Raw genomic sequence first — 11,125 nt, 5'->3', positions numbered from 1 at the left:
GGCTCTTACACACAAGCAAAAATGGAAAAGTAGTGAAAGTAATCCGGATAGGCGCCACTTAGTCTTCAGTAAATGTCAAAAAAAGAGGAATACAATTCTTGATAGGAATAGAAAATAAACAATAATTTAATTCGCGTATTTGAATTTAAATTAATTTTTAGTAAAAAAAGGGTCAATGCGTAATCGGAGATAATATTTATCCAAATAGGCTTCCGCAAAAACAACGGAGCTATAATCGTCGAGTGAAGCAAGTGTAATAATTACAATTCGATGGTAACGAAAACCAATATGTAATTAAACGTTAAATTCAGGGAAATCGACAAAAATAATAAAATTACCTTTGAACTTCGGGTCGCAACCTTGAGATCTCAGAAGGGCGCGTTCAGCTTTTTCTGTAACAGAAAACAAACAAATAACAGGAGTAATGAATCGCACTGCACAAAATGCAATGTGTAACGTCTGACACGGGGGCTAAACGTATACGAAAAACTGTAATTAATCTAAAAAAAATCAATAATTCCACTACAGATTGTCCTTAGATCTTGAGAAAATCCAAAATTGTACAGTTTTCGCTCAGGAATATCGATATCGAAAGCACAGTCAGGTAGGTGATAATGACGTAAAGAGTGAATCAGAGGTAAAAGGTAAGAAGAAGCCTAAAATGATTATTCAAAGTAAAAGGTAAAGGTGTAATTGTTGTTAACATACCGTACACGTACTTTTAGACTCTGCAAAAGCGTCAACGAAGCTTGGGTGTAAAATAACAAGAGAAAAACTTCACTAAACCTAACACAGCGCCAGTATATTCCAAAAAAGGCGAGTAATGGCGTGTATGTTCTTGCAAGTAATGATTGAAAACGCGTCTTTTACAAGGAGTGCGTGCGCAGTAGGGAATTAAATAAACTCTGTACGACCTCGAACGGCAACAAATAACTATTGAAAGAAACCTACTTATAACACGAAGATAAAGAAACAAGGCAATGAGAAATCTACAAGAAGAATACTTTACACTACAGAATTAATTTACATCCAAACTAGTGGATTACAAAGAAGATACCAATGTTAAATATACATTAGAATTTAAATATAAACGTAACAATCGAAATTATCAATCAGCGAGAAAATATCGTTGTAAGTCTAAATCTGAAACTTAAAGTTTGTACAAAACTTTAAATTTATTTGGTTTTCCCTTGCCTTGCGCAGTAAAGGTAAAGGTACCATGCTTCAAACACAATAAATTACGGTAATTTTATTCAGACAACCGCACTTCGTTTTAATCAATCTCGTAGAAAATCTAAGGTAAAAAGCGCATGCTTTGATACTTTTCCAATAGATGGCGACAAAGTACCCAATTAAAAGTGAAAATCCTTAAAGTAGCCAAATACAAGAGATGAGTGGCAATTAGGCGCGAGTACCGAGCAAAAAATGACAGCAGGATCGGAGACATTCGGGTCTGTGCAAGTAAAAACAAAGTCGGCCATAAATTTTGGATGCGGCGGCATTGGTAAAAATTTTGTTGAAAGAAGTATTCGCTTTTTTTTACGAAAACGCATCGTAAAAACATCTGGCGAATGAAATATTAATCTCACAATTCGGCAATTAATCAGCTGCTGGCATGGAGCTTGTACGTAGATAGCACGAAAATAGCGTTACGATCGCATGTGTGGCGCAAGGTAATTACAACTATTTCTCGTCACAATCTCGGATTTACGTCAATAAATCAGAGGCTGCGAATTAAAAACGAAAGGAAAAACATACGCACCAAACACTATAAAACATTTTATGGGTACGTGTGATGAAAAGCGTGATAAATGTGAGAATTCTCCCCAGTTTTATGCAGTAAAATCGTAAGATAACGTCGAAATCTGAACGATGGAGAGGCGGAAACTCGCTTGCCAATATGACGTCATATCACACGTGCTTTCTAAAAATATTGGAAATTTTTCGATTTGATTATGACAGCGCTCGTGACGAGATTAATTTCCGAAAAAATCGCATCACCAAAAAAATTAAAAGGTGCCACTTTTAAATTTGCATCTCATTTATTTTCATTAGATGAAAGTGTCATATTTTTTAATTTGGGAAAATGTGTGTGCCACGTTGATTTTTAAATTTAGGTGATAGATCTATATATAAACGGGTTTGCGTGATTTAGGCAGTTACGGCCAAAGTTGATTCTTCCCAATTTGCTCGCTTGTAACAATGTTAATAAAGTGCGCTTGCAGTTCTTATGAAACACGATGTATTCAAAAACTGCCTCAACAAAACCTTTTTTTCCGTTATTTTCACCTTTTACAAAATACTTTATCAAAGCTCAACTTGTAATGAACAATGTGAAGATTTGTAATAAGAAATTTTGGCTATGGTAGTAGATATTCTACAATTGCGACTGTAGAACAGAATAATTACTTTCCCATTCTCATTTCCGCAAGGAAATATGGATGAAAATTGAGTTGAAACGTATTCATTCCACTTGATCACTTATATATCGCAGTTGAGCGATATTGATCGAAGACGTTCTTACTAAAAAGTTTGAGAACCACTGCATTGCTTTAATAAAATTTACAAAAACGTAAACGAACTTTTATCCTACACCAGTTATTTTAGTCTACTTCTTTCAATGTAAAACACCAATGCACATGCAACTCCAGAAACAGAATGGATTGAAGTATCTTGGAACTGACCACTTAACTAAAGATGGAAGATACAAAGTCCGTCAAGATTTAAACCCGAGATTCAAACTTTTATGATTCAACATTTCTTGATTTAAGTAACAGATTCTAAGATATAGACTTTTTAGATTCAAGCATTGAGTAATACGCTAATCAGTAATCACTAATATAAATAAACAACAAATATAGCAAACGATTTCCTAGATATGGCTGTAGCTTGGCATTGCGTATTATATATTTAAAGCCATGCCCATTTTAAATTTCATGCAATTCGGTTCATAACTAACGGAGATGTCAAAAGGAGCTTCTTTATTTTTAGGCCTACATTTCCAATTCACGCCCTCCGATCTAAAAATTGGATAAAGAATCCACCTGCAAAATTTCATTGTAATCGGTCCACTCGTTTTCGAGATATCGTACTAACGGACAGACGGACAGACACCTCGAAATTATGACACGCTAAGAACTCGTTAAATAAATGGGTTTCGCCTTCAAGGTTAAGATTCAAAATGGAATAGAAACAAGGTACCTACGTACAACGGGTATATTACGAGTATATTATTTATATTCCAAAAGTTCAAACAATTAAACCAGCGAAAATTTTTCGATTTCAAAAAACGTAGGTGGGGTGTGGCTTATCGTTTTCCGGCCGCCGGCCCGTGTGGTGCAGTTGAATTGTAGCTTGATTGCGATACTAAGGGTCCTTGGTTCGAATCCGGATTCGGAGCATGGAAATATAAAGTGGGTTGGGTTGGTAGAGCATCCTTGGATGAAGCCGCGCCCACTCAAAAATAAAGACTTAAATAAATAAAATAAATATCGGGCTTTTGTCAATATTTGACCAATTTTCAAAAACTACAACGAAGAATTTCAAACTAAGCACTTTGAAACAAGTATAAATTGTTCACAACTCTTGTGCAAATAAAGCGCATTTTTTTTTAACCGAAATAGCTTTTGTTTTGACATCACCAATGGATATATTTCTTGCAGACGTCTCTATCGCCTTTTGTGAGTACCTACGCTTTTCCTACAATCCGTTCTTGAGGTATAAGGGAATATACCCGATCACGATAAGAGGTCGAAGAGGAAGGCTATGGTTGGTAGAAATTAATTCTTTTCGTTGAGACCTTTCATTAGAGTACCATGAAGGATAAAACTAGTTGCACTCCCCCCTCCCCCTCCACACCGTACTTTGATAAGAGGAGAGAAAGAAGGGCAGTAGTTGGTAGAAAACGGTTCCTTTCGTGAGACCTTTGCGTACAAAAATCTGAAACCAATTGCTTGTCGTAAAAGTTATGCACGTTTTACTTTCAAAAAATCTCGGGAAATAATCGTGGGGGGGGGGGCATTTTAGACAGCGAAATTTGATGGCCGTCTGGCACACCTTCAAGGTATAGGCTACCTACTGCAAAAAATTCCAGGACTCTGAACATTCCCCTAGAAGTAGCTTAAAACGGCAGAAGTGAGTCCGAACGGACGGACAAAACGCAGACAATAGCACACTTTGTTTTAATTCTTAAAAAATGCGCTAAAAAGTGTTATCGGGGAGTCCATGGAACACTTGTCTCAAATATAACGATATACACATTTTCTTCTGATGGAAAATAAATGTGAATCATAAATATTTTTCAAATATTGCAAAAATGAATTCCTGCTGAAAATCAAAAAAAGTGTTTTTCAGTGTTTTAGTGTGCCCGTTTTGACTTGTTACTGTGATAGACATCCAAATGATTTATGGCACTTATTGAATTACAGGATGATTCAAAATTGAGTGAAAAGATTTTTAGGGCGTATTTACCAGCCAAAAATAAGAAATTTGTTTCATATAATCGTATGTCCTAACTTGCTTCGTTTTCTAGATACAAGACGTGAAAGATTTTTTTTTTAATTATACATTATTCAAAAACCTTTCACACAAGCTTTCGGCCGTATTAAATAACGTTTGTAGGCTTATTTGTCGTCATACAGGGCCTTTCTTCGGTGGGAATAAAATAGGTAAGTAAAAACCGATTTTTATTAAAAAACTTTTACTGGATCTAGAAAACGGAGCAAGTTAGGACATACGATTGTATGAAAACAATTTTTTATTTTTGATTTATAAATATGCCCTTAAAATCTTTGCACTCAATTTTGAATCACCCTGTATACACTGTGTCCGAGATAAGGAGACATTCTAAAATAAATAGTTCGTAAAATCAAAAAATACGATTTTTTCGAAATAATTCAAAAATAAAAAAATGTGTCAGGGATTTTCTTAGACCTTCCTAGTTCTTTTTAGGTTAGTCAAGGCTCCGTAGGGATCCTCAAACTCCTTCAAGGCTTTCCTTTAAGTTTTTGATTTTTCTTCAGGTTCTCCCCAAACTCTCCAGTTCTCAGGTTTCCATGAAGTTAACCTAGGTACCACTGAAGTGCCCAAATTCCCTTCAGTTTCCCGATAAACTTTACTCAACTTCTATAAAAGCATCTCCTAAGTTCCTCAGAGGTTTTCTCTCATTTTTCCAAGGTTCTCTAAAATTCATTATTCATCCTCTCAAGTTCCAAGAGTTCCCCGAGTTCCTCTTCATATTCCACCTTTCCCTTAAGTTCCCAGTAATGTACTATATACCAGAGCTGGGTGGAGCGCTCTAGTTTTCTCAAAAATGCTCGCGAGCATCGAGTTGTTTTGCAAAGCGAAACCGCTTGCGAGTTCCGAGCATGTCTGGCATTTGCCTATGAACTGTAAATAGTGCCGGACTTACCACTTCTCGGTCCCTCAAATCTGCGGATCTGTAACGTTTTTATTTAAATATATTCCTTTTAGTATTCTTACGCCATCTATGTATTTCTATTGTAAACCCGTTTAGTTTACATATAGTTGGTTGAGTATTATAGGCTACATTTACAATAGCTCCTTGTGTGGTCGCTAGAGGCCATCCGTGTGTACCTTTCTGTACTCCATTCTAACTCTATTTCTGATGTGTTGAGGCTACTCCATTCATTACGCTTAGCGGATTTTTATATGTAAGTATTTACACGATGCTTATGACCTTGAATATAGGTAACCACTCAAACAGAGAATACAAGCAACAGCCTAAAAAGCAGCATCCCAGGACAGATTGATTTTATGCCCAAAATGTCTGTTTCTTTCACGAAATCGAGGTTCAGGTGTTTGTTCTTGAATTATTACTCCACGAGACGTTTGCATTGTTACGAACTGCCTTTCATGACAGATTTTATTGGCTTTGTATGCCATTTTATGTTTCCCTAGCGATGTGGGGCGGGGGTGACGTTACGCTCACTTTTAATTTTCGGTCTACTCGAACGAACGGATACGTGACAGTACTCGGAACCATTTCATCTTGGCTGAAAATTCCCCTAGGTCAAGATTCGTATTTGTTGGTATATGAAGTTTACGAAAACTGACAAAGGTCGAACATATGTTGACAAAGTTGACTTACGTTACGCCTCAGATTTTTATATTCTATAATCGAATTTTAGGTCAAGGATTGGGTTGGTTATTGAAAAAACGGCACATAGTTGCATAAATGGGGCACACAATGTGTGCTTTTAATGGATTGCTAACTTAACGGACATGTTACCTTCTCAATTATATTCGACTGAGCTTGTTACTAAATTGCTCGATTAGAACCAGTCCCATCCAATGTCCTTTTCATGATCGTGCAAGCGTTATTCTAAAAGGAGTAACCGAGCAAGGCGTTTGAGCTTCCGAGTTCTGAATAATGCATTTTATTATTGAAATTAAGCCGCATACAATATCCAACTATAATAGGAATTAATATTATTCATTAGCTGTATAAATTCAAACGACCACACAATCGCAGATCAATGTGAACGTCCTGAAATCATATTCATATGTGTACGCATCCTTTCCAGGATGTTGTGCTTTGGACGTACAAGAAACGTGTTGGGATTGTGAAGCGCTCCTCGAACTTTACGCCCATCATTTACATGAGATAGTTACCGAGTCGCTAACGGTCACCACCTCTCATAAAATAAGGGTTGCAGTCAACCCCCACATTCTCTATTCAGTATTAAACTCGTATAAAGTCGTAATATATTAAAGGCCGGCAGCGCGCGGTTTCCACCGCATCATAAAAAGGCGGATTTTTTTTAGAAAACGCCGAGGTCGTTTACATTGATTTGCATTCCTGATAAATAGCGTGAAACTGTGAATGGAATAGTTTTACTATTAACAAACGTGTCGCTTCCGGATTCGATCTCTTCAGCTTTGAGAATAAATCGTATACCGTATTGTGTTTGACGTCGGGAAATTTATCGAAAGAAAAAGGCCTGTTTCACCCTTGTAGGTACATGAAATATCGAGGATGATTCGAGTCTTCTAGCGCGGCACCGTTTGCACATTCTCGTCCCAGTATTATATAGCGTCTTCATGTAAATGTGTTTCTGAATATTTTAGCCTGTCTCTCGCCTTAAATAAATCGTTCTGCTCGAATTATAACTACGGATAACTATAGCTACTGTTGCATGAAAATAAGCTACCAACGGTGTTATTATGTTTTAATCCCGAGGATGTAGCTTGTTTCCCGAAACGGAGTACCCGAGGTATTAGACTCACTTTAGCCCTGTGATATATGCACTATTTTTTGTACTTCAGTAGTCAACTGCAACAATTTAAATGTTAAAGTCCAAATATGAGAGAAAACATTCCTGTACAAAACGACTATGCAAAAATGACTATTTACAAATTAGCGGAAGAAGCTCGGAGGTAATTGCTAGTGTCTTAAATGTGTAACGGGTAGGTACAATCATGCTAAATTAGGTTTTAGGTTTTTCTTTGATTAAAAAAATCTTCATTTATTCACAAATTTCGTCGGATAAACGGCACGAAACTTTAGTTTCATGGTAAGGAATAAAATTTTATGCCATTTTTCGTTCTAGGCTGGAGTTCACATACGATTCTGTTTGAATTGTATGTACAGGGTGTGTCAACGATTGCGTGGAGTAACTTAATGCCTTGAAGATAAGATTTTTCGTTAGAGTGCTTTTGTATTATGATATGGTTGAATATTCTCCACATTTTAAAAATATTTGGAATTATACAGGGTGCCCAAATGGTACTTTTTTTAATAAAACCCCCGTATTTGAATGCATTTTTGAATTCTACGTGTAATTGTACGTCTTTTTTATTATATGGTTAATATCCGAAAAGCTAGTAGTTTTAAAGATAATTCGATTTTTAAGAAAAATTGGGCATTTGCAAGCGTCAGTATATATTGTCAAAATTATTACTTAAATTTTGATTCCAAGTTTTATATCTTATCCTGGGTTAAGTAAATGTCAAATAAATGCATCTACTATGAAACATTAAAAATATAGCTTACAGGATGTTTTTTTGGTAGGTCCAAAGTTGCAAAACTTCATATTAAAAAATCTCACTTTTTTAAATGGAACACCCTGTATATTTTTCTGTCACCATTTAGCTCCTCCAAAAACCTTCAACTTTTGATAATAATGTCCTAACCTAACGCTGATAGTTTTCGAAATATCTTGGTTTTCCTGGGTAACCTACGTTTTGTTGGTCTATGCACTAAAATATATTATCATTATTACATAACCTTAAAGTAAAGACCACCGTGTCTCACGCTTGTACAGGACCGCTGACACATTGCTCGGGTTCGCCTCGCCCAAAAACACACAACGAAGATACTTTTCGGGCTTCGACCTCGATTTAAATCGACCGCGACCCAGCGATATTGAAATCCAACGTAAAAGACGGCATGCTTCTAACCCTCGTCGTTTGCTAATAAACGCCAAAATTTTCATCTGTAAGCAATGTGAGGGTGGGAGGGGGTGCGATCCGACGCCTGGGTAGCACAGTAGAACTGCGAGGTCAACGGACAAAACCGCACCTCGATACGTCCTCCCGTTATGGCGTCATAACTTTACCTATACGTGGGAGAGGGGGTTGGGGGTGCAAGCTCAAATCGCCGGCGATTCTAGAATGCGACCGGTCAATATAGGAACCTTTATGAAAACGAATGACGCGTACTCGACACATCCAGTTTTCGAGTAATTCGAGAAAAACCGTCACTCGCACTCCGCCCCTCCCCTCCACCGTCCCCACGCCGTGGAGGATGGCGGAGAGTGCGATCTCGGCAAACGACGCGTTTGGAGCGTCTCGACGTCCCGCGCCCGATTCGCCACCTCCGGAGGTAAATCCGCTTTACCCCCGAAAAGCGCAATTTTGCTTGAAGAATTCCCACGCGCCTCAATTCGCGTTGCACGCTTCATCCACCCCCCACCCCCCACCCTATTCGTTTGTACCACCGAACGGGCTAATTGCGCGAAACGTAGTTTTTTTGTATCTCCCCTCCTTCGTCCGCTAAGTCGCGTATATCCCTAAAAACGGCGTTGTGGTCGCACTTCTCTACCACCCAGGGGGGGAGGGGTCGAGCCGGATCGAAAACAATCTAAAACATCTAACGGTTAACGGTTCTAACGGCTACAGATTCCGAAAGTACTGTAGGTTCAATAACTTCCCGTCCAGGTCCGAAAAGGGACTTTTTCGCGTTTTTTCACCTCTTACGGCACCCCCAAATTGTACACTATCTTGTTATCCTTGGTACTCCCCTGAACCGCGATGGCGTCCACGTCACTCTTACCGTTTACCATCCGGAGGGTGTTTTATGGGGAAAAACACGAAAGTGGGGTGGTGTGGGGGGGATTGGTCGCGTAATTTGATTCGTTTTTACATATTTTCATGTCCGCGACGTACCTTACGTTTCTGAAAATCTTCGTAAAAAATTCGTCTGCAGGTCAAAAATCGCATGTTTTCTTTGTTTGCCATTTTTCTTTGATTAAATTAATTGGTAGAGCAAAATCTTCATTTATTCACATATATCGTGCGAAAAACGGCTTTGATTTCATGGGAAGGAACTAAATGGGACTATTTAGAGTCGTTTACATTCGACATACTAATTTATCCACTAGGTTAAACCAAGTGATTTAAAAGGACCGTGTATACAAAATTCTGGGTCCCGAAAAATGAATGGCTGCTTTGATTTGAAGTTGTATCCCGCTCCCTCAAACATTTAGATATTCCAAAGAAAAGTGTCAATGAAATAATTTGCGCACAATCGACAACTGGCGGGCGGCGATTTACGTCATGTAATTTTATTTTTTTAGCCCATCCTCGTTATAAAATTGGAAACAATCCATTATTTCCTATGTAGCGTGTTAGCTAAAGTGTTAAAGATGAGAGGTTTTAATTTGTTATTTCCTCGTGTCTAGTTTTACACCGTTATCCGTACTCGCAATAGTATAGGTCACACAACTTTAATCTTTGTGGTTTAAAATTTTCACTATTGTTCGTATTTACGGTATTTACTCTAATTTGAAACTTTTTACGCGTTTGATTTTCACTTTTTGACTAGTGCCACGTCAATAGAGGATGCTATACATTCCAAATGACTTAACCGCACTGATAGTTCAACGCGAATTTGAATACCACAAAATAAATCCACCCTGCGATGAATTACAGGTGACTGACTTACGAGGTGTGTAAATTAAGTAATGAGACTGACATTTATTATTTAAATATAATTACACCTCATTACTATCTTTTTTAAAATAGCCACACAGCGTTGGAGAGGATTCTTTCACTCGGCCCGACTCCAATGTCTCAAAATGACGTCCCTTGACATGGCAAGAAATTATTTACTCACAAAAAATTCATTTTTTTTTGTTCCTGGTCCGTGCCGGTATGGAGAAGTTGCAAGAAATTATTTTCATACGATGCATTTTGTTTTTTTGAAAAAATTTTTGGAACCATTAACTTTACAGAAAAATGATTACGGAAATGTGTACTGTACGCGTATGACATGCCCACTTGCCGCTCCTTAAAGTTTGACACCTCCAGGGTTACTCTCATTACTTAATTTATATACCTCGTAATTTCGCTGACGGCTCAACGTAAACGCCTTACGGTTCGCAACGCGAATTCTTTCGCGGTTCAAATGTATATTCTAATACTCTTGCAATTTTACGCGAATTCTCTCGGGGCTTAATCTTAATGGCCTGATAACTCCCTGTGATGTAATTATATTTGTCCAAGAAGCTTAAACCCGACTTTAGGTCAGTTGACCGGTAGAAAAATTACCGTTTACAGCGTAGCGAGCTTGTTGCAATTCGGGCCCTTTGTACTACCTCCCTGACCAGAGTCGTTCGACCTTGCAACGTCACTCAAGTCATCTCACACGTGAGATGAACCCAATGATGCTGGTAGGAAACGCGGTTCTAATCGTAGCCATGTCCGGACATGGATCGTCTCAGTTGGACTAGAACAAAGTATGTGGTGTGCCATTCGGAAACCAACCTAGAGGTAATTTTACAGTGACCAAGTGCCTGCAGGGTAGCCCTGGATGTACAGGAACTAACAAAGCCTTCAAAAGAAATAATGATAAGCCACGTCCACCCTCCGCCACAACGAAATT

The 11,125-nt window shown here is 38.1% G+C and overlaps 1 long non-coding RNA gene across 1 annotated transcript in view; it reads right to left on the bottom strand.

Moving 5' to 3' along the window:
* Positions 1-347: 347 nt before the first annotated feature.
* The window catches only part of LOC116175086, a 29,340-nt gene continuing 18,562 nt past the window's right edge, over positions 348-11,125 (bottom strand). Inside the window, exon 3 of the long non-coding RNA XR_004146241.1 lies at positions 348-392. This is a non-coding gene — a long non-coding RNA (uncharacterized LOC116175086). The remainder of the gene's footprint in view (positions 393-11,125) is intronic.

This window comes from Photinus pyralis, unplaced genomic scaffold (genome assembly GCF_008802855.1).
Source record: "Photinus pyralis isolate 1611_PpyrPB1 unplaced genomic scaffold, Ppyr1.3 Ppyr1.4_LG6, whole genome shotgun sequence".
NCBI classification, from domain to species: Eukaryota; Metazoa; Arthropoda; class Insecta; order Coleoptera; family Lampyridae; genus Photinus; species Photinus pyralis.
This window is presented reverse-complemented; position numbering and strand designations above follow the sequence as displayed.